Below are 23,042 nucleotides of genomic sequence, written 5' to 3' on the forward strand. Positions count from 1 at the left end.
AATTGTCGAATAAGTTGCGCGAAACGTCGCCGAACCGAAAGTGCACATTTGCATTGTCTCTACTCGTAAAGGATAGCTCGATAGTTAGCTAGATAGCCGCGCCACCAGCAGCCACCAGGCTTTCCTTTCCACCATAGACACAGAGCAACTGGTGTCTAGCAGCTCAGCTTGGACGAAAAGCAGCATGTGCTGTTATTACTTGTGGTAACACTGAAACAAGACAAGACCACATTATTAGTGTGGAGGATATGTCGACAGAAAGTGACTTTGAGAGGCGCTTCGCCGCCGTTCTGGACGAAACTATGAGAAACGCGTTGTCGGAGACCAGGAGCCTTTACGAAAGCATGGTGGAAGAGCTCCGAACAGAGATGTGTTTAGTCAAGAAGGAAAACGAGGCTCTCAGGTCCAAATACAAGCGCCTGAGCCTGACGAAACAACGACGCAAACGCAATGGCACTGCGTCTCAATCCGGTGAGTATTGTTGATAGCGTTAGCTTGTAGATCACTAGCGTCAGCCATGTTCTGTACGCTATATAACATTTAATTACTATTTTTTTAATCCAATGAGGTGATTTTATAGTACAGTTTAATCAAACATACATATTACTACTCGTAGGCCTACATACACAATAGATGTCACGTTAATACGTGGAAGCTGAGTTGGTAGCTAACTTAGCTGCTAGCTTGGCCCTCCCTTTAGCAGCAGTGTTTTATTTCGGACATTTGGCACAAGCTATATATCCGATTTAAACGGTTGTTTCACGTCTGAATATCAATGTACCACCTGTTTTTGCTACCGATATGCGTAGATGGTAGGACCGTGTCAATATCTTCCCATTTGTGAGTGACGTTGACTTGAAAATGGTGGACCCTGTTGTAAACAAGTGTAATGCTATATCATGGTGTCGTCAGCAGTAACGGTTTTTTTTAATTGACTTTTCACTTCGTTTAAAATGTACCCATTCTGCATACGGTGAATACAAATTTCAGTCAAACGTTGGACGTTGTGGTAGTGTAGTTTAAACAAAGCTACGTAGGGACCGTCAACAAAGTAGAGTAGAATGTCTCGTCACATAGAGATCAGACTCGGAGAGAGGGGGCTCTCTGTGTTGCCAACTCTTGCGAGAGAAATAAGCCAATCCACCTCCAAAAACAAGCAAACTCTTGGCGAGAGAAATAAGCCAAATTTCTCCCGAAAAACGAGCCCAATTATAACGCCATATAATACTATTAAATAAATATTTGATGCATTTATCATTATAAATACTATGTATGTGTGACCTCTCCTATTCTGCCTGCTGTCCCATCAAAGATTGACACGAGTCCAGGTTGGAGCAGTTGATAGAGTGTGGTTTATTCACCTGAGAAAGCACAATTTGGACACACAACCACAGCTCAGACACAGTAACACATCTGGTCATCTCCCTCAGTATGGCGTTCCTCTGTACTGACATAGTGATCGTATAGTGGTGATATTGTTTTTACATAGTCTGACAAAAATACAAAATACAAACATTCCCTTAAATACATGAATTCAAGTACAGCAGAATAATTCCCCTCTAAAACTCAATTTTTATGTACAGTAAGTGTACACTTGTTTACAACAGGGTCCACATTGTTCAATTCATCAAAATATTTAGAGACATACAAATAGACACTTCTATGTAGTTAAAGAACAGAACAGGAATTCATCATATAGGAAGCAAAATGGGAAAAGATACATATACAGCGAGGGGAAGGGGGGGATTCAGATTTTACAGAGGCCAGTTTCGAATTGCAGCCATCCGTAGGTGCCCTTTGAGAGCGGTTTTGAAGGAGTCAAGGGATTCACATGTCTTAATGACTGTTGGTAGGGCGTTCCACATTTTGGTGGCATAGGAGCGAAAATAATTTAGTCCCTTGTTTGTGCCGAATCTGGGTTGTACATGGTTTGTTGCACTCCCTCTGGTGTTGTGGGTGTGGACTTTGTTTACATTAAGGAAGTATTTAGACAGGTACATGGGTATCTTAGTGGTGTATCGAATCTTGTGGACCAGACCCATTGCAAGATGCTGTACTCTGTCGTCGACCCTAAGCCATCCCAGCCTGTCAAAGTGGGCAGGGGTGAGGTGGGTTCGGGGGTTGAGGCCAAGTGGGAGCCTGACCGGTTTGTTTTGGAAGGTCTGGAGCCTTGTTTTAAGGGCCTTTGAGGTGCTGTGGTACCAAGATGTGGATGCCTAGTCAAAGAAACCTTGTACGAGGGCTCCTGTTAAGGTCTTCAAGGTGTTTTTGTTGACCACTGAGGAGATCCTGTAAAGGAATCTTGTTCTTTGATTGACTTTTTTGATTACGTTGGTGGCCATTTTATCACCGGAAATGAGTGCATATCTGGCCACTTATATGAAGCATAGATGTTTGTAATTAATTTGTTTGTGCCTGAGCAAACAGGAGACCATAAATTAGCCATGGCTGTGTCCCAAGTTTAACATAATTGAACTATAAAGAAAGTATTTATTAACATACGTATGTCTATAATTATGAATGTTTTGGTTATTTATTATACACACATAGTAGAGACACCAGACCGATTCTGTCACTCAATGTGATTCACACTCCCCAAACAAAAAATGGGTATTTATTAGGGATGTTCCGATATCTTTTTTCTCGTTCCCATGCCACCATTTCTGTGTTAGCCAATACCGAATACCGATACCAGTGTCGTGATCTCGTGTTGTCTATAGCTATCTAGCTATATCTCATGTTGTGTTTATAGCAGACTCCTCACTCAAATGTGCACTTGCAGTTTGGGCAACTTGAAAGCAAACTCCACATGGCCCAACATTTTATTTACTTGCCATAGTGTTAACACCTTACCCCTGTGTCGTTTCGGTGGTTAGACTGGTATATTCGCAGATACCGATATGACCCGATATATATGACAAATTAGGGCCGATACAGTATTGGGACATCTCTAGTATTTATAGTATACACAATACACATCAATGAAATGTTGGCTTGTTTGATATTCAAAACAAGCTACCACATTTAAACTAGCCCAAAAAAACGCAACCTGCAAGCCACCATTAGCAGACTTAGCAACCCTGTGCTCTCTCTGCTCTCTGCCCCCTCACCCTGATATGGGGCAAGCTATACCATAGCTGTGAATGACAAGTCACAAGCTTTGCGTTTGTAAACGTACTCATTTGCAGACTAAAGATTAAATGGAAAACGAATGGAAAGACGAGGCTTGCGCTCAACATACTGTGCTATGAGGAAGAGAGTGTTATCTCCGCAAAATCTGGGACATTATGGACGCACAGAATGGAAAGATTTATTTTGACAGCTACTGATGCAGCAGTAGCCTACCTTATTGAAGGAACAAGCTACATTATGCATTTAATTGCTTCCATAGCGAAACACCTTAAAAAATGTTTCATGCCCCATGTTTATTGAGTGGTGCAACCACTCCTATAGGCTATAGGCAGCTATGTGTGTCCCTGGCTGGCTGGCTGGGTCTGTCCGAGCACGAAAATACACACACACACACACACACACACACACACACACACACACACACACACACACACACACACTGTCACACATACACACACACTGTCACACATACACACACACAGTCACACACACACACACACACACATACTGTATATGTGATAATTTGGGGTGTTACAGTACAGTGATAGTAGTGACAGTAGAGGGACCCCCACACGGTACCTCTGTCCATTCTCAACCATTCCGGACGCAGGGTGGCTCGCCGGAACCGGTCCGGCCCCCTGTGCGCTTTCCTGGGGGTCTGGATGGTCGGGGACCCCCACAACTCTGTCATTTCTCAACCGTTTCGGACACGGTGGCTCACCGGAACCGGCCCGGCCTCGGCACACTGGAACCTCCGGGGACCCCCACACAGAGTTGCACCAGCACCACTCACTTCACACGGGTGCAATTATTTTACATATGCGGGTGGGTGCTCAAACTGCTGATTCACAACCACAGACTAGTGCAAAACAGAAAGCGTCAATACTTTTTCTAGCAGTGCTGCACTGTCTGGGCTGTTGACAGTAATGTATTTGATTGCCCATTTACCTATGATAACACTTATTAACAATATACAATAGGCCTACCGATCGAGTAGCCTACATGTTTATGCTCCGGCGTCCGGACCAATGCAGTTTAATAATATACAGTCACACCAGAATGCACACTGCAGGTTCTCAACGCGTCACATCAGCGGCGTGTTGAGAGCTTGTGGATCTGTCTTTTTTTTTCGACACGCGGCCCGCTGTAAACTGGACCAATATGAACAGGATTTAAGGCGAGCTGGTCAGTTGGTTAGTAGTGTGCTTCGAAATCAGACCAGCTAGCAGTTAACCCATTCTGACCGGGCACCCATTTTGGTGTCGGCATCATGTTATGCTTTAACTATTTAAAAATAGCAGATCTACAAGCTCATATCGCGCCACCGAGTGGCGCGATACGAGCTTGTAGGTCTGCTATTTTTGAAAAATCGAAGAGCGACTGACATTTTTAGAATCTGATCTCAGGTCAGAATGGGTTCATCAGACCAGTGTGTGTCCGGCAGAAACCTCATTATGAATCTGATCTCAGGTCAGAATGGGTTAATTGACAGTTGGCCTACTTTTGGTAGTGCAGTCACTGCAGTGGCATGATGTAATGAATCATTTGAGACCACCTGTAAGGCGTCTATAGCGTATGACGCCGAGAGGCTAAAGCGGGGAAATGTTTTAGCTGTCAGACTCGCTGCTTCAGTCGTTGTCATATGAGAATCACTGCTCCAGGCCAGGGTACTGCTTTAGTTATGTTTATTAAAGTTAGAAGTTTACCACAGTGAATCATAGCATAGTAAAAAGCGATTTGCGGTCAACAAAGTTGGACCTTCCCCGTTCACCCCCTCTATCCTTCCATTCATGAAAATGCCGCTTTGCGAACAGCTGACTTTCTATGAGTGACGTAGGCTAGTAGCACACAACACCACGTGACCCATATAGCTGTCACCAACACCACCTGTGTACAATTCATATAGTGGTCTATAAACATTTAAAGGTATATTCAGTGATTTCACTTAATTCAAATATCACTTATTTTTTTGTTTTGTTGTGATAATCCTCCCTACTATAGAGTGTGCTGGCCATATAAGGAGTTCCTCCCTGTCCCCAGTTAACCCCTGGGGGTCAAAAAACCTTAGGTTTCGTTTTTGACTCTCTATCCTGATTGGACGAAAGGCTGGGTCCCACAGCCAAAAACGAAACCTAAGGTTTTTTGAGTGAAATCACTGAATATACCTTTAAATATATATTTTTGGTAGGGTAATCTCCACATGAAATCTGTTCATTGATCTGCAAGCTCACTAGGTTGGTTGTAGATGGATTACAATAATAGTGGGAGTCTTTCAGATCGGCTGGATTGATACAGGGTGAGTCACCCTGCTGCTTGCTGGCCGAAGTTTGCATGCTTTTTTTTTTTTTTTAATACTGTTTTTATTAGGCATTTTTTGTATATGACAACTTCAGAATATCCTTGACAATGATAATGAGTTATTCAGTTATATAAAATGAAATATAATGACAGGTAATGTAAATTCCACATACAATACATAATAAAAAAGATATATAAATGTGATAAACACGATAAAACAAAAAACAGTTAACCCATTCTGACCTGAGATCAGATTCATACGAGGTTTCCACTGGACACACACTGGTCTGATCAACCCATTCTGACCTGAGATCAGATTCTAAAAAATGTCAGTCGTTCTTCGATAATAAAAAAAAATAGCAGACCTACAAGCTCGTAGCGCGCCACTCGGTGGCGCGCTATGAGCTTGTAGATCTGCTATTTTTCAGCATGGGTTAAACAATGACAAATGTGAACAGACAAACAAAACAAAGACAACAGGACAGACACTCTTACTCTCAAACTTTCCCAACACGTTGTTGTAAATTAACTGAATTAGACATTTCTTTTTAAATGAGAAAAGAATAAATAAAGAAAAAATACTCAGTTCCTTTTTTTTTCTTTTCTTTCCAATTTTCTAATATGTTATCTATTGTGTAGGAGGGGTTAGCGTGCACCTATTGAAATGGTCAATGAAGGGTTGCCATGTCTGGTAAAATCTATCTTCACTCCCTCTCAATTCAAAGTTTATCTTTTCCAATTGCAAGTAGTGCATAACATCTTTCATAAGTGTAGTGTGAGTGGGAACCTGTGCTTGTTTCCAATTCAACAGTATCAGTCTGCTAGCCAGTAGAGTCACATATTTTACCATGTTATATTGGAAAGTAGACCGTTTGACCCCGGGCCCCCTGACCCCCAGAACTGCTGTCAGTGGATCCGGGTCAAAAGGTCTTCCAACAATGTCTGACAGTGATTTAAATATACTTTGCCAATATGATGTTAGTTTAGTGCAGTGCCAGAACATATGAGCTAGAGTTGCCGGCGACTGGCCACATCTGTCGCAGGCTGGATTCACATTAGGAAACATTCTGTTGAGTTTTTCCTTTGACAAATGTAACCTGTGTAATATTTTAAACTGTATAAGACCGTGCCTGGCACATACTGAAGAAGAGTGCACAAACTTTTGAGATGTAGACCATTGCTCGACAGTGATAGATATTCCTAAGTCGTTTTCCCAAGCAGTTTTTAAATACTCCAAGGAGGCATTATTATCTAAACATGAGAGAGAATTATAAATAATAGAAACACCTCCTTTGAGCAATGGGTCAGGTAGAAATATAGATTCCATTGATTAGTTGGGAGGTATGTTTGGAAATGAAGCAGTGTGTTGTGTTAAAAAATGTCGTGAAGTTTGCATGCTTTTTAGCTTGATTGAAATAGAAACCTCATATAGGTCTGGGGGGGATTCCAAAGCCCACCCAAACGTGAGTCCTGCCCACAAAATCTAAAGTTATGGAAATAAATATGTTTAGCCAATATAAAAATACCACAATATCTGTACCATTTATCATTCATGATTGGTTGTGCAGCATTTTTAGAGAAATGTAGCCCCACCTGAACCACCTGCTTGCCATCAGTACTGTTAATCGACAGGGTGCTGATGGAAATTGAGTTACTGTTGGTCAAAGAAGAGGATGGATGGATACAGTAGATGGATACAATTATATGATTATAGCATAGTTTTCTATGCGTTTTGATAGTTTTCGGGGATTTGACCCCAAATGTTTTTTGCCTGCAACACTATGTGGCGCATGCTTTGTCACCCCCTATATTTTCAGCAAGCCCACCCTAGTGGGGCAGGCTAGGACCGGCCCTGTACCTAAACCTACCCTAACCTCAGTAACACTATGCCTGCCCAGGAGCCAATCAGACACATGTTAAGGTGGGTCTACCCAGAGCCATCTAATAGAAGACTTGCGATATTGAGGGGGCAGAAACCGAGCACTCGAGCGCTGTTCATGCAGCCTGAACTGAGACAAGCTGGAGTTGGAAATACAATGTTTTCAACGAGGGCGGCGAAAATAAGAGCTATTTGAAGCATGTGTGCAACATGTCAACTGTTTGTACAGTGACAACTGAAGTCTCTTTAATGTTTATGTTGTACTATTACTACAAAACAATCTAAAATAAAGGGATTTAAGATCATTAAAGCTGGGCTGTTGCCTGAGTCCAATGCATTTCTGCCTACTTCCGGTCCAGGACTTGTCCCAGTTGGTTCTCAATAGAAGTCTATGTAGGAAAGCCGCCATTGGACTGGCCCCATGAAGTGAATGGAGTTTTCGTAACTCTGTCTTACTCTATGGCTCTGGGTCTACCCTAGAACGTTGGTGGGATTCATAATCACGCCATGCAGCACAGTAGATTTGGAACACAGAGGGGGTGTGGCCTCAGCAATCATAGCCGATCCTCTAAGAACACCTACCAAGTTTGAAGCCTTTAGCACGCTGGGAACTAGAGTTATGGCTGTTTAAACCTCAGCCAATAGGAATACAGAGGGAGCATCAACAAATTAATTTGCTGATGCAATTTGTTTAACTCCTTACCTTTAAGTAGTCACAGAATATTTATCTCCAATATGATCGATCCCCTGATCGTTGATAAACGTTTACTCTGTGCTTCCGGCGATTGTTGTTTTTTTTCCGTTTTTTTTTCGTAGAAAATTGTAAGTCTTGCCAAAAATGCAGGGGAAAACAAGTGAGATACAGCTGTTTTCATGAATAGAACAAACAAGAAGTGAACGGTGGAGATCTTGCGATCGGTGGCGGCGGTGGCGGTGGCTCAGGGGTAGAGTGCCTGGATGGTAACCGTAAGGTTGCCAGTTCGAACCCGGGCTCCCCCAGAGTTACTGTCGAAGTGTCCTTGAGCAAGACACTGAACCCCTAATTGCTCCCGATGTGCTAGTTGGTGCCTTGCATGGTTTCCGCTGCCATCGGTGTATGAATGGGTGAATGTAATGCACAATCTCTGTAAAGCGCCTTGGATAAAGGCGCTATATAAATGCACCATTTACCATTTATTTATCATGTGATCTCCTGGATCTCTGTGTGACAGAGTGAAATGGTGACTCATATGTTAAAAACTAAAAAGGCACAACAGACGTCAAAACACGTGATTGGTGGTGTGGACTTTCGGAAACAACACATCAAAACACTAGTGGTTGGCAGTGATTCCCCTTTTTAAAGTATCTGTTCTGGTACCGTTTTTTTTTTTTTTTTTTTTTAGATATTTTTTTTGCGGCTTACGCCTTTTATTGATTTTTGAAGGGACAGACAGTAGGCTGACAGGAAACGGGAGAGAGATGGGGGGATGACATGCAGTAAAGGCCGTGTCGGGTCCGGGAGTCGAACCCGCGGCACACTGCGACTGGATTACCAGTCCGGTGCCCAGACCGTTACGCTACGGCCTGGGCCTCTGGTACCGTTTTAAAAGTATTGGTTTAGCATCGGTATCTGAGTGATAAAACACTATTTATTTCTATTTTATTCGGACACAACCTCTGCATAATTGCCAATGACAAATAAAGTCAAACAATGGCTGATAAATCGGCCAAACCTTTATATCTGTATAGTCATGGCTCTATTCTCAGAGTAGAGCAAATAATAGTTTCTATGTTATTTTTCTCCTCCTAGACTTCCTGCGCCTTCCCGTTCATAAAGAGGTTTCCCTTGAACAGCAGGAGAAGAGTCCCAGTCTGGTCCCGGAAGAACAGGAGCTAGCCAGAACCTCAACTGAACACATGGAAACACAAGCTGTTTTAGAGGACTGTGGAGATTCACAAGCAAGTGGTGATGACCAGCTCCTCTTTGAACACTGTTCTGAAACTGACAGTGTAGACAGCGATGGCTGGGAGGACACTGGCAATGAATGGTCAGAAAACTCACAAAATGTGGAAGGTCTAAACAAGCTATCCCATGACCTGATGGAAGACACAGGGACTCATACAGGGGTGAAACCCTTTAGTTGTACATTTTGTAAAAAAGTATTTCACAATTATGCAGGTCTGGACATGCATTTGGAAATACATACAAGCGATAAACCCTTTATTTGTACAGTTTGTGACAAAGGGTGGTATAAAAAGTCACATCTGACAAAACACATGAAGGTTCATACATGCAGTGAACCACTTAGTTGTAAAGTTTGTGGCAAAATCTTTAGTCAAGGTGGACATCTGAAGATGCACATGAAGTCACATACAAGGGTTAAACCCTTTAGTTGTACACTTTGTGGGAAAATATTTAGCAATAGTGTAGATGTGAGGATACACATGGCGATACATGCACGTGATAAACCCTTTATTTGTATGGTCTGTGGTAAAGGGTGGCATCACAAGAGATATCTGACAACACACATAAGGGTTCATACAGCCAATAAACCCTTCAATTGTACAGTTTGTAGCAAAAGATTCAAGAAAAACACAGAGCTGAAGAAACATATAGAGATTCATTCAAGGAAGAGACACACAAGGACTCGTTCAAGACCTCATAAAGGTGACAAACCCTTTAGCAGATATTTGCTATTAAATGATCATTCATATGCTTTGATACAAAATGATCATTCATATGCAGCACTGGCGTTTCCTTGTTAAATGTCTCTTCACTTTCCCACCAATTGTTTATTATATATTGGTTTTACATGGTAAAAAGAAAATCTATATGCATCAGAACAATTTAATCGACAAGGCATGCTACCTTGAGAGGTAACTCATTGATTTCCTGTGAAGGGAGTGTGCCCAACTATAGGGAATAGCAGTAGCTGCAGACCCCATACATCTTTCCCATAGAGAAATAATTTCTATTCTATTTCAGTCTATACGATTGATGCTGTCAGCCGGTCCGTGTTAACAGAACTGTCACCTGCTTCGGTTGCCATCAATTGCGTTAAATCAGACATTTTAATGGTCTCAGTAGACGAGCTACTGACCTACCGACGAGCTCCGACCTACCGACGAGCTCCGTAGGTGAGAATGTGTACATGCAATATGGCAGACATTCACAACCAATCTATTCTTTTCTTTTCTTTTTTTACTTTTACCTAGGTTACGAGTTTTATTAGGATCCCCGTTAGCTGGTGCATAGCAGCAGCTAATCTTGCAATTAAAGGTGGTGGAATGTTCTTCTTTCTTTTCAAAATCTTTTTATTAAAGTTTTGTGACAAACCCAGGGGCAAGCATGTTGAAGCGTGTTGAATAGTTATTCTGATATTGATTACATTTTATCCAATCAGGAGACTGAACTCATCCAGGATAAACAAGCGAAATTGGAAGAGATGAAAAAAAAAACATAATTGATAAATGATCGTTGTGGCCTTATCCTGTTTGGATAATATGTGTGTCCCGAGATGAGTGGGAGACCCGTGTTTTTGAACAATCAATCTATGGCACTGTTTGTGGACTTCTAATGGTCCATGGGGAAAAAACTTATATGAAATATATTTTACTAATATTTGTGTGGAAAAAGGACTTGAAATTGAAATTTGTCAATATGACGACAAGCATACATATCACACTGCACTGCAGCTTGTAGATTGGATATGTTGAGTGCTCGACTAAGAACGAAAATACATCGCATGGATGCACCTGGGACGTATCCTCAGTGATGTAAACCAAGGTCACCGGGGTTTCGTTTCGGGTCTCGCGAACATCATACCCCTCACTCGGGTGACCAAGTCCCGGCTTACATTAGCTACCCTCAATCAGACACACTAGGGAAAAGTATAACATTTTTCTTTTAACGTAATCGAAAAGGTATAGGCAGTAGCTTATAGCTTATTAATTAATGCCTATCCTATTTTGTTACATATTCACACAAACAAATGTGAAGAACATACATAAATCACAAATAAACAAAACAATAGAAAATGGAACAAAACCATAATGATGAAGAAGAAAATACAGAAAATGGAACAAAACAACGACCAAACAAAACAAACCAAAGCAAACAAGACAAATGCAAAATGTACATTCACTGAGCCTTTTTTTAACAAAAAACTAACTTTTTTTCCCTTCAAAAGATATCACACCAGAGCCATAGATTTGAGTTGCCCTGCATATTATGTTTCATTTAGATGAGGGTTTTTCTAATTTGTTGTAGCATTACCTAACCTGACTGTGAAGTCAACTTGGAGAAATGGAGAGCAAGGGGTTAAATCTGGACTGTCAATCATTGACAATCATTGACTGACAATCTCACTCACTCACTCACTCCCCAATTGCCTCACTAATCACCATCAGTGCATTCACTGCACCTGAGAGTAGGGCGTTGGCCAAACACAGGAAACACACAAACCTCCCCAAAACAGGAGTGTGCATCCAAAGAGGAGCAACACACACTGCAACAGCAGAGCAGAAGGATGCAGCCATATAAATACTGGAGAGACAGCCGGTGAGAAAGAACTGTTTATATATGACAGATCATGCCAGTTGCATGCCAGTTCATGGACATTGTTTGTTGTTGTTTGTGATGACCCTTGATGACCCTTGAAGTTAACATTGAACATGATTATTTGATTTAAAATACATTTGAATTGAGTATTGATTGATAAAAATGGTTCAATGATGCTAATTAACTAAGTTTATTTAATTCACATTTCATGAGTTTATTATGTTTAAAAACAGTTTAAAAACGAATTGAGCAAAAAATGAATTGATTTAAAATGAATTGATAAAGAGACACTATTAAGTAAGAATGATATTTACAGGTGTTTAAAACATATGCAAAGTATGTGTATTGATTTAATGTGCATTATACTTACATTAGTTTTTTATTTTCCCTTTAAGGTTTTTCACCTGACTTACCCACTTACTGACTTACACAATGTACAACTGTACTCAACTAAAAAGTAAAGAAGAGTAAAAAGAAGGAAACTGTGTGGTCATTGTTTGAGTGAAACCCAGTTACAATCTCCATATGGTCTGTGCCATCCCTTTCAAGCAGGGAAACTGCAAAAAATACTAAATAGCTTGACAGTGAAAAACCGGAGCTGTGAGCTGGAACAGTAAAAACAGTGACCTGGAAAAATAAAATATCCACCTTGCAAACAGGAAGTGGACCCTAAAATCCAACATGGCTGAATCAACAGTCAGGATAACAGTTGAACAGCTCAAAAATGAGCGGACTACAGCAAAACGATCCTTCACACGACTAGCAAACAGTATCATCAGAAATCACGACAACATGTCAGAAGATCAGCTCAAGGAGAGCTTCAATAAACTCACCATGGAAGCCGACAAAGTCATGGAAGCCAATGACGACGTCATGGCAGGTCTCATTGCTGAAGAGGAGGAAAAGCTCAAAGATGAAGAGTCAGTGGAGCTAACCGAACAGCATAAAGCTGACATAGCAAGGACCACAAATGAATGTGGCTTAAAGATGAAGGAGGTTAGGGAGCTAATTAAAAATGATCTGTGGCAAAAGTTTCGAGATGAACTGTCTATGGCTATAGAACTAGCCGAATTAGAATGTGACCGTGTCACTGGAGTACGACCTGATGGCAACCATGAGGCCTACGAATTCAGGCTCAGTCACCTGAAATCACTGATTGAGACTGCAAAGCAAGCTCATTCCAAATGGCAACAGTGGATTCCAGTGGAAGACCAGAGAGACGTCCGCATTCGGCTGAAAGAGCTCGAAAGCCGAGTAACTGTGCAGGTTTCTAGGAAGGCTGAGTTCATAAAGGCAAGACGAGAGGAAGACGCAAGTTCAGCACCAACTAACGCTGCTGCCCGTCCCCCCATCTTTACCCCAACCATTAAGCTGAAACCCACTGCTCTCCCCACGTTCTCTGGCTACAAGCGTGACTTTCATAGGTGGAGAAGAGACTGGGAGTCGCTCCAAAGACAAGGAGAACCAACCGGCTCCAAAGAAGTGAAGAAAATACAGTTACTAGACAGTCTTGACGATAGGATCAAGAAAGACTTTCGCCTAACTACTTATAACACTGCAGACGACATTTTCCGTGTCTTAGACAACCGCTATGGCAATCGAACGGCCATTGCCATTGAAATAGTGGAAGACCTACAGAAGATGCCATCTGTCAGAAGTAGCCAACCAAGGAAAATTGTGGAGTTGATTCAAGCCGTGGAGAAGGCACTCGGTGACCTGAGTGACCTCGGAGACACAGGCGCCATAAAGAACCCCCTCGTAACAAAATCAATTGAAAGTAAACTTCCTGACTCCCTCAAGAAGGAGTGGCTTGTCTATGTAGCCAATCCAAGTAATGGTGTGACACCAGAGGAAAGGTTTGACCATCTCTTAGCATTCCTCAAGAAGCAGGAGACCATCTATGAGGAGCTCGAGCTGCTACAAGATGAGGAGCCAAGTAAGCCAAGTTGGAAGAAAGACACCAGTTGGAAAGACACCAGAAATGAACAGAAAAGTGCCAGAACCAAGTCTACAAAGGCAGCTGATGACCAAGGCTGTGTAGTCTGCGGCGATGCCAAGCACAAGAAGAAGCTCTATTTCTGCAAAGAGTTCAAGGCTCTGAATACAGCAGAGAAGAAGGCTTCAGTGAAGAAACTGGGTGCGTGTACAAGATGTCTTGAGGTGCACGAAAACCAGTCACCCTGCAAACCTGGCTTTCTATGCAAGAACCCAGACTGCCAAGACGAGCAGGGGCCCGAGCATCACTTCTACCTCTGTCCCAAATCTCTGTCAAAGAAGTCTGCAGACAAATCCGAAAAGGATAAAGACAGAAAGAAGTACACAGAGGTTCAGGAGGAGTTCATCAAAAATCTCCCACCAGACCTGGCAAAGCAGTGCAGGGAGGTTTTCTCAAATGTCGCCTCCAGAGTCTTCAAAACCTCAAATGACCTACAGAGTCTACTGATAAAGAATGGAATGCAAGAGCTTCCAGTGATCATGATGCTACTTGTCGTCACAGCTAACGCCGGACAGAAGGTCGGGACACTCATCGACTTAGCATCTGACACAAATTACATCACTCACAGAGCGGCGAGCCGTCTGAATCTAAAGAGTGAAGACATCATGCTCGTTGTCCATGGAGTTGGCGGGATGAAAGTCCAAGTAAAGACAAAGCGCTATCTCCTCAAAATCCGTGTATCCACTCCCAAGGGCACACTGAGAGCACATCAGTTGGTTTGCTATGGGCTAGACAACATTGCAGACGTCCACAAAAGTGTGACACCTGAACAGCTGCAGCCATTCTTCCCAGACATACCTCGTGATGAGCTTGTGAGGCCCAAAGAAGTCGAACTCCTCATTAGCCACAGAGAAGGCCAGCTAGCTCCTCAGCGAGTCAGAGTCGTGGGAGACCTCGTACTGTGGGATGGACCACTCGGAAAAACAGTTGGAGGAACACACCCCAAACTGTTTGAGGAGGTTGAAGTGTCAGCTCACATGTCAAAGACGCACTTTGCAAGATCAATGAGAGCAGCAGCGGTGAAATACGAAGAGCTCACTAACCGCATTCCAGAGCAAAATGCCTCAAGCAAAGGAGCTGAAATTGAGGGATCGACTGCTTCGACCCACAAGGAGAGTTTCCTGGAATGGTGGCAATGGGATAGCATTGGTGCAGCATGCGAGCCCAGATGTGGAGGCTGCCGGTGCGGAAACTGCCAGCCTGGTGGTAAAGAAATGACTCTTGCGGAGGAAAGGGAGCTTGAGGTGGTAAAAGAAGGACTCACCTATGTCATGAGCGACGATCACAGCAAAGAACCACATTGGCATGCAAAGTATCCCTGGCTAGAGGATCCAGCCTCACTGCCGAACAACAGAGGTGCAGTTGAAGCAACGTTCCTAAGGACAGAGAAGCAGCTTGCCAAAGAACCAGAGTGGAAGTCGGCCTACAAAGCTCAAGTGCATGATATGGTCGACCGAGGAGCGGCAATCAAGTTGACTAAAGAACAAATCATCACCTGGAAAGGACCGGTATGGTTTGTGAGTCATCTGATCGCACCAAACCCACACTCTACTACAACCCCAGTAAGACTCGTCTGGAACAGCAGTCAAAAGTTCAGAGGCATCAGTATGAACGACCTGCTGATGAAGGGGCCAGACGTCCTCAACCAGATACGTGCTGTCCTCCTGAGGTTCAGAGGCGGAACACACGCAGCCTTAGGAGACATCCGTAAAATGTACAACAGTGTATGGTTGGAAGACCGTGAGATGCACCTCCACAGGTTCCTCTGGCGAGATTCAGAGGACGAAGAGTTGGAGGAGTATGCGATCACCAGAGTTAACATTGGTGATAAACCAGCAGGATGCATCGCACAACTCGCAATGCGAGAAACAGCCAACCTACCTCCTTTCGCCCACCTTGAAGAGGAGAGAGGAGTGCTACATAATGAAAGCTACGTTGACGACATCCTTACGTCTCACAACGACGTTGAGAAGCTGAAAACCATCACAGCAAACGTGGAGCAAATCCTAAAAGCTGGAGGTTTCCAGTTGAAGCCTTGGGTCTTCTCAGGCCAAAGTGGGAGGAAGGAAAATGACAACGAAGCAAGTAAGACCAAAGTCAACAACATGGTCCTCCCAAATCAGATGAGGGACGAGGATAACAAAGCTCTTGGTCTGGGTTACCTTGTGAAAGAAGACAAGCTCCATGTCATGTCATCTATCAACTTCTCAAGGAGAAAGAAGAAGATGCGACTTGGCCAAAACCTTCTACTAGACCAAGTAAGAGCGCAAACCCCAAACCCTTTGACAAGGAGGGACCTCCTGAGTCAAGTCTCAGGGTTATATGATCCAGTTGGCCTGGTGACTCCTGCCAAGCAGAAGGGTGCCATCCTTGTGCGGAGAGCATTCCAGGAGGCAAGGAGCGACAACTGCCCTGTCAAAGACACGTGGGATACAGCATTGTCAGACAGCCTCAGAGAAGATGCAATCCGACTCTTCGAGGAGTATGTGCAACTCGGGCAGATTACATTCACCAGGGCCATAACACCTCCAAGCTTCACTGGAGAACCTTGGGCAATAACATTCTCGGATGGAAGCGAGCACGCCTACGGCGCAGTGATGTACCTCCGGTGGAACACCGACCAGGGCCCAGTCGTTGCTTTGGTGGAGTCCAAGGCGAAGCTAACTCCTTTAGATCACAAAGGTGATGCTGTCAAGGCAGAGATGTGCGGAGCAGTGTTTGCATCCCGTCTCAAGAAGTACTTCGAGCAGCACAGCAAGATCCAAGCTGGAAAGTGGTTCCACATCCTCGATAGCCAGACAGTCCTCGGAGCAATCCAAAGAGAAAGCTATGGTTATCAGACCTTCTTCGCAAACAGAATCGGTGAGATCCAGAACACAACAGCAATCCCAGACTGGTGGTGGATTCCTGGTCCTCTTAATATTGCTGATGGCATAACCAGAGGGGCCAGTCCTCAAGACCTGGATGAAAGTTCAGAATGGCAGAATGGACCAACGTTCTTGAAGTTACCAGTCAATGAGTGGCCAATCAAATCGGCCAAAGAGTTGGTGACAGCTGCCAGGGACAGTGTCAACAGACTGCAGAAGAAGGCGTTCGTTGCTGCACTGACCAGAGCAAAGGCCAAGGCACAACTGCCGTCAAATCCAAAGGATGACAAAGCAGAGAAGCCATCAGAACCAAAGCAGGATCAGGAACCAACTCGAACCCAAACACAACCAAAGAGGCCACCAGCAGGAGGACCAGCTGTCCAAAACCTTGTGGATGTCAAGCGGTTCAGCAACCTCAGCCGACTCCTCAAGACAGTTGCTTGGATTTGGAGAGCAGCGAGGAAGTTCATGGAAGTGGGAGAGCAAACTGCCAACAGTCCAAAGTGGGAGGCAGTATCAACTTCACAAGTCATCTCGGTGCAAGAGAGAGAAGACGCCCTGAGAGACATCTTTCTTGCGGCACAGCAAGGTGCATCCTTCCCAAGTACAACCACAGACAGGCTGGCGGTATACAGAGACCAAGAGACTGGCTTGTTGGTCTGTGGGGGTCGTGTGCAGATCTTCAATGAAGACAAAGTTGCTGTCCCAATCTTGCCGTACGATGCCTGGGTGTCTACACTACTAGCACGAGAAGCCCACGAGGAGAACCACGATGGAGTGGCCGGAACCATGCTCAAGATGAGAAGAAGAGCATGGGTCGTGAAGGGCCGGAGGATCGCTCAAAGAGTGGTCGAAAACTGCATCCACTGCAGAAAAACAAAAGCAAAAAGATGCCAGCAAATAATGGGTGACCTACCTCCAGAGAGGACTGAACCAGCTGCCCCATTCGAATTCACAACAGTAGACCTCTTCGGACCATACCAAGTCAGAGATGATGTCAAGAAAAGAGTGTCACTGAAGGTTTGGGGAGTTGTGTTCTGTTGTATGGCCTCCAGAGCTATTCACACAGAGCTCGTAAACTCTCAGTCCACGGAAAGTTTCCTGTTTGCCTACCAGAGGTTCACAGCACTAAGAGGTCATCCACAGAAGATCTGGTCAGATCCAGGTACCAACCTAGTAGGGGCAAAGCCAGTCCTAGAAGAACAGTACAGATTCCTTGCCAATCTTGACAAAGCTACCCTCGAAGAGAGAGCTGCCAAGAATGGTACAGAATGGAAATGGAAAATTCATCCAGCCGATTCTCCACACCGGAACGGTGCTGCTGAAGCTGCTGTGCGCATCGTCAAGAGAGCGCTGCAGAGTCTCAGAGGAGAGACAGGGCTAAGGTGGAGTGAATTCCAAACAACTCTCTACATGGCAGCTAATCTTGCGAATGAAAGACCAATTGACGCCAGGACACAGAGCCGAGAAGACGGCGTTCAGTTCATCACTCCGAACTGTCTCCTGCTCGGACGAGCATCGCAGAGTGGAGATGTGAGAACTTTCAACTTCAGTGACTATCCATACAAAAGGCTTAACGAAATGCAAGCGCAAGTTAACAAGTTCTGGAGGCACTGGAGTCAACTAGCTGGCCCAAACCTATTCGTAAGAAACAAATGGCACACAGCCAAGAGAAACGTCGCAGTCGGTGACATCGTCTGGATGGCGGACCAAAACGCCCTGAGGGGTCAATTCAGGATCGCAAGAGTGGTCAGTGTCAACTCAGACAGGAAAGGAATTGTGAGGGATGTCAACGTCAGAACCTTCCCAAGCTACCCGGTTCCTGTCACTAGGCCTGCCACAGCAAAAGCAAACCACAAAATGTCTAACAAACTCAAACTCGAGATCCCAGCAACAGTGCTTCACAGAGACGTCAGGCGACTGGTCGTCCTGCTTCCCACTGAAGAGCAGAACAAACCGGACCCAAGTTTGCCTCTGTAACGTGCGACCTCCCAGATGTTTCCACAGGAAGGTCGAGTGGGAGGTGTGAAGTCAACTTGGAGAAATGGAGAGCAAGGGGTTAAATCTGGACTGTCAATCATTGACAATCATTGACTGACAATCTCACTCACTCACTCACTCCCCAATTGCCTCACTAATCACCATCAGTGCATTCACTGCACCTGAGAGTAGGGCGTTGGCCAAACACAGGAAACACACAAACCTCCCCAAAACAGGAGTGTGCATCCAAAGAGGAGCAACACACACTGCAACAGCAGAGCAGAAGGATGCAGCCATATAAATACTGGAGAGACAGCCGGTGAGAAAGAACTGTTTATATATGACAGATCATGCCAGTTGCATGCCAGTTCATGGACATTGTTTGTTGTTGTTTGTGATGACCCTTGATGACCCTTGAAGTTAACATTGAACATGATTATTTGATTTAAAATACATTTGAATTGAGTATTGATTGATAAAAATGGTTCAATGATGCTAATTAACTAAGTTTATTTAATTCACATTTCATGAGTTTATTATGTTTAAAAACAGTTTAAAAACGAATTGAGCAAAAAATGAATTGATTTAAAATGAATTGATAAAGAGACACTATTAAGTAAGAATGATATTTACAGGTGTTTAAAACATATGCAAAGTATGTGTATTGATTTAATGTGCATTATACTTACATTAGTTTTTTATTTTCCCTTTAAGGTTTTTCACCTGACTTACCCACTTACTGACTTACACAATGTACAACTGTACTCAACTAAAAAGTAAAGAAGAGTAAAAAGAAGGAAACTGTGTGGTCATTGTTTGAGTGAAACCCAGTTACAATCTCCATATGGTCTGTGCCATCCCTTTCAAGCAGGGAAACTGCAAAAAATACTAAATAGCTTGACACTGACTCTGCCAGATGGCAGCAGTATTGATTCACTAGTTCACAATACAGTGTGCTGTGAACCATCTGGCTGAGTCAGGTTAACCATTACCACCATTACATGTACCCAATCATTTTTGAAATGTCAAATTCTGTCTTTACATCTTTTTTTACATCCTTTTTCTTTCTTCAGCCATGCCACCAGTAGAACCTCGGCCAATGAACCTGTGCAAAACTGTTAGTTATATTCTGCCATATTCCTAATTCCACACTTAACCCATTCTGACCTGAGATCAGATTCATACGAGGTTTCCACTGGGACACACACTGGTCTGATGAACCCATTCTGACCTGAGATCAGATTCTAGAAATGTCAGTCGTTCTTCGATTAAAAAAAAAATAGCAGACCTACAAGCTCGTATCGATAAGAGCTTGTAGATCTGCTATTTTTAAATAGCTAAAGCACGACATGATGCCGACACCAAAATGGGTGCCCGTTCAGAATGGGTTAAAGGGAGAGTGGATACTTGAATTCATGGATATGTTTTTTTTTGGTTTTATGTTGCATTCCTAAGCCAATCATTTGAGGAGATTCTTTGCGTCTCCATAGGGATCCACAGCTAATCAACCAAAATTATTGGTTTAGGAATGCGACAGAAGTAATCAATAGGGGAAAAGTATTTTTGGGGTGAACTATCCCTTTAACATCCATAGCCGATTAACCTTGCGTCACCAGGCTTTCCACCCCGGAGGAAAGTGTTACAAAAGTGCCGTGTGAACCGGTCAGGAGCGGAGGATATCGTTACGTCATGTTGTAGTATTCTTTTGTGGTCGTCGGGCAGGAAAAATCATCCGGAACTTCCTTTTTCCTCAAACCGGAAGAATAACAAATAAAAGCTCTCGTAGCCTGTAGCTTTTATTGAGAAATATCGGTTTGAGGGAAAAGCACGTTCCGGATGATTGTTGACTACAAAACAATACTACAACATGACATAGTGATGTGATATCCGCTCCTGACCGGATCATAAACCCAAAAAGGAAAGATGCCCAGGCTAACAGCCGATAGGAAGACAACTGGCTATTGGCAAAGAAAAGGAAAGAATGCATTATAGGTGGGACAAAGTATTATATATCGTTTCTTTTGCGCAACAATCTTGTATCTCTTTCAAATGTGTTTTCTTTTTTTTTTTTTCATTTATGCGCTATGTCGTCGTACAATAAGCACACGCTTGTAGTTTGGTCATTTTTGTATCATTTTAAATGGAATGTGACTGAGTAAAGGGGTTTTAAGTCATGGATCCATAGGAACGGTTTGCCGTAACGGTTTCCATTTTGGACCATGGCCATAAAAAAAGGTACACCTGACGACAGCACCAATATGCTATTTATGGATATTAACAGGCTGTAGCAAAATGGAATGAATTATTGAATGAATTGTCACAAATGAATTGTGATTCATGTATTTTTCTTTTTTTTTAAGTACATTTTATTCAAAGAGTTTTCACAGACAGAGAATACGACTCTTTGTTTCTTTTACATTTTCTCCCACAACTCCTTTCCCAGTCCTCCCCACCCACCCACCATCTTTCCCCACGAGGCCAGACATACAAACAACATATAAACACAGGTATAAAACCAATAGGTTGAGTACAAAACAATACACACTACATACAGTATATACAGGTATAAAACAGGTAGATACTTAAGATACAAAGAAAAAAAAATAAGAAAAACCTATATATACATATATATATGATTCATGTATTTATTAATTAATTTAATTGTGGACCATATGGCCTAGCTGCTGCACCTTCTTTTTATTTTATTTGTTTTTTGGCTTTTCTGCCTTTATTGATGGTACAAGTGAAGATTGACAGGAAAGAGGGAGAGAGAAGGGGAATGACATGCAACAAAGGGACATGAACGGGACTCGAACACGCAACACGCTGCTGGACAAGTGGCCGAGACCACTTGTCCAGCAGGCGCCTTTTTATGCCATGTTGTGTAATGTCTGAAACATTAACAGACTGACACAGTAAATTACTTATTTTGCTCTGTTGCTTATTAAAGAACCTTGCTGATGTCATCTGCGGAATTTTGACTTATTGGCTTGTACATGTACATTTGCTAACTTGTTCAGTGTTCACTACATACCCAAATTGTACACCTTGCAGTGAATATGTTGTTTATTATGAGACATACAGTTGTAAGTATTGCAGTTCCCATACTTTATTGAATGGTTTGTCATAATTATTTTATTATTATTTTTGCAACATTTGTTTGAGTGGATAAATTGAGGATTTTAGACTTTACATGTTAAGGTGATATATTTTTCTAAAAGATCAGCTTTATAGCAAAAGGCCGATGCACACCTCAAAAGGATAGTGACAGGTGCGTAGGGCAATAGAGCATATATTAAAAAGGGTATCTTTATTGGTTGCTCTTTATTAGGTCAACGTTTCGGACCTTCATCAGGACAGACAGTCTAAGCGACCGAAACATATGACCTAATAAAGAGCAACATTGTTTTGGCAAGTATCTGCCCTGTTGAGCCTGATTAATCCTTTGCTGACAACGGTTACAGATAGGCAAGGTCCTTGTATATAACTTTTAAAGCATATAATTCCAACATAGTAACATTTCATAAGGTTATTTTAAGATAATTTACAAATAATTATATATATATATATATATATATATATATATATATATCAAAGAATACTCCGACTGTTGGTGTCATCAGAGTTTAGTCAGGATGTGTCCCAACCGCCTTCTTTGCAGGCCTGAGTTGTTCGGGGATGTAACTTTGTAAGATGTCCAGAGAGAGAGGTCGTCTTCATGACAGTGTGTGCCCTGAGATTCCAAATGATGCCCCTGCGTGGGAGACTTGAAACAGTGCCAGCTGCTAGGCTAGGGTATTAATGAGCACTTCATCGTTTTTATTAGTTCCAAATTGGCTTTTCATTTCCAAGACCGAACCCTTGACGCCCCCCACCACCACATGATACAAATAAATGTCAATTTGCAGTTTTCCCTGGTTCACAACTTTGTTTATTTGATGGTTATTATGTATGTATAGGATTGCTTTTGTTACTTTCCAGTTACCCTCCGGAACTCAGGCGTTTACCTACTTTGCAGTAGATGGCTACCTTTGTTGCAGTGGTGGAAAGTAACTACCGGTAAGTACATCTACTGAAGTACCACTGCACTTAAAGTACAATTTCAAGGTATTTTTTTCTACTTTACTTGACTCGTTCCAATTTCCAATGCTTGTACTTCTACTCCACTACATCTCATCTCAGAGGCAAATATTGTACTACAATTACCGGTATTTGAAAGCTTTAGTTACTAGTTACTTAATTTGTACATGTTGATTATGGGATTGGCTCCTAGCTATATCAAAGCCCTGCTGCTTCCCCCCAGTTGAACCAGGGACAGGGCGCTGCCTTAGATCCTCGGGCAAGGCCCTC

General features: G+C 42.9%; 1 long non-coding RNA gene across 1 annotated transcript; it reads left to right on the forward strand.

Annotated features, from left to right (window-relative positions):
• The first annotated feature begins 210 nt into the window (after positions 1-210).
• LOC310867941 lies at positions 211-21,220 on the forward strand. The gene is made up of 3 exons (XR_014570041.1): positions 211-471; positions 9,099-10,823; positions 20,673-21,220. It is a non-coding gene; the product is annotated as an uncharacterized lncRNA (long non-coding RNA).
• The last annotated feature ends 1,822 nt before the right edge of the window (positions 21,221-23,042 follow it).

Source organism: Protomyctophum parallelum (assembly GCF_964188405.1).
Source record: "Protomyctophum parallelum genome assembly, chromosome: 12".
Lineage (NCBI taxonomy): Eukaryota > Metazoa > Chordata > Actinopteri > Myctophiformes > Myctophidae > Protomyctophum > Protomyctophum parallelum.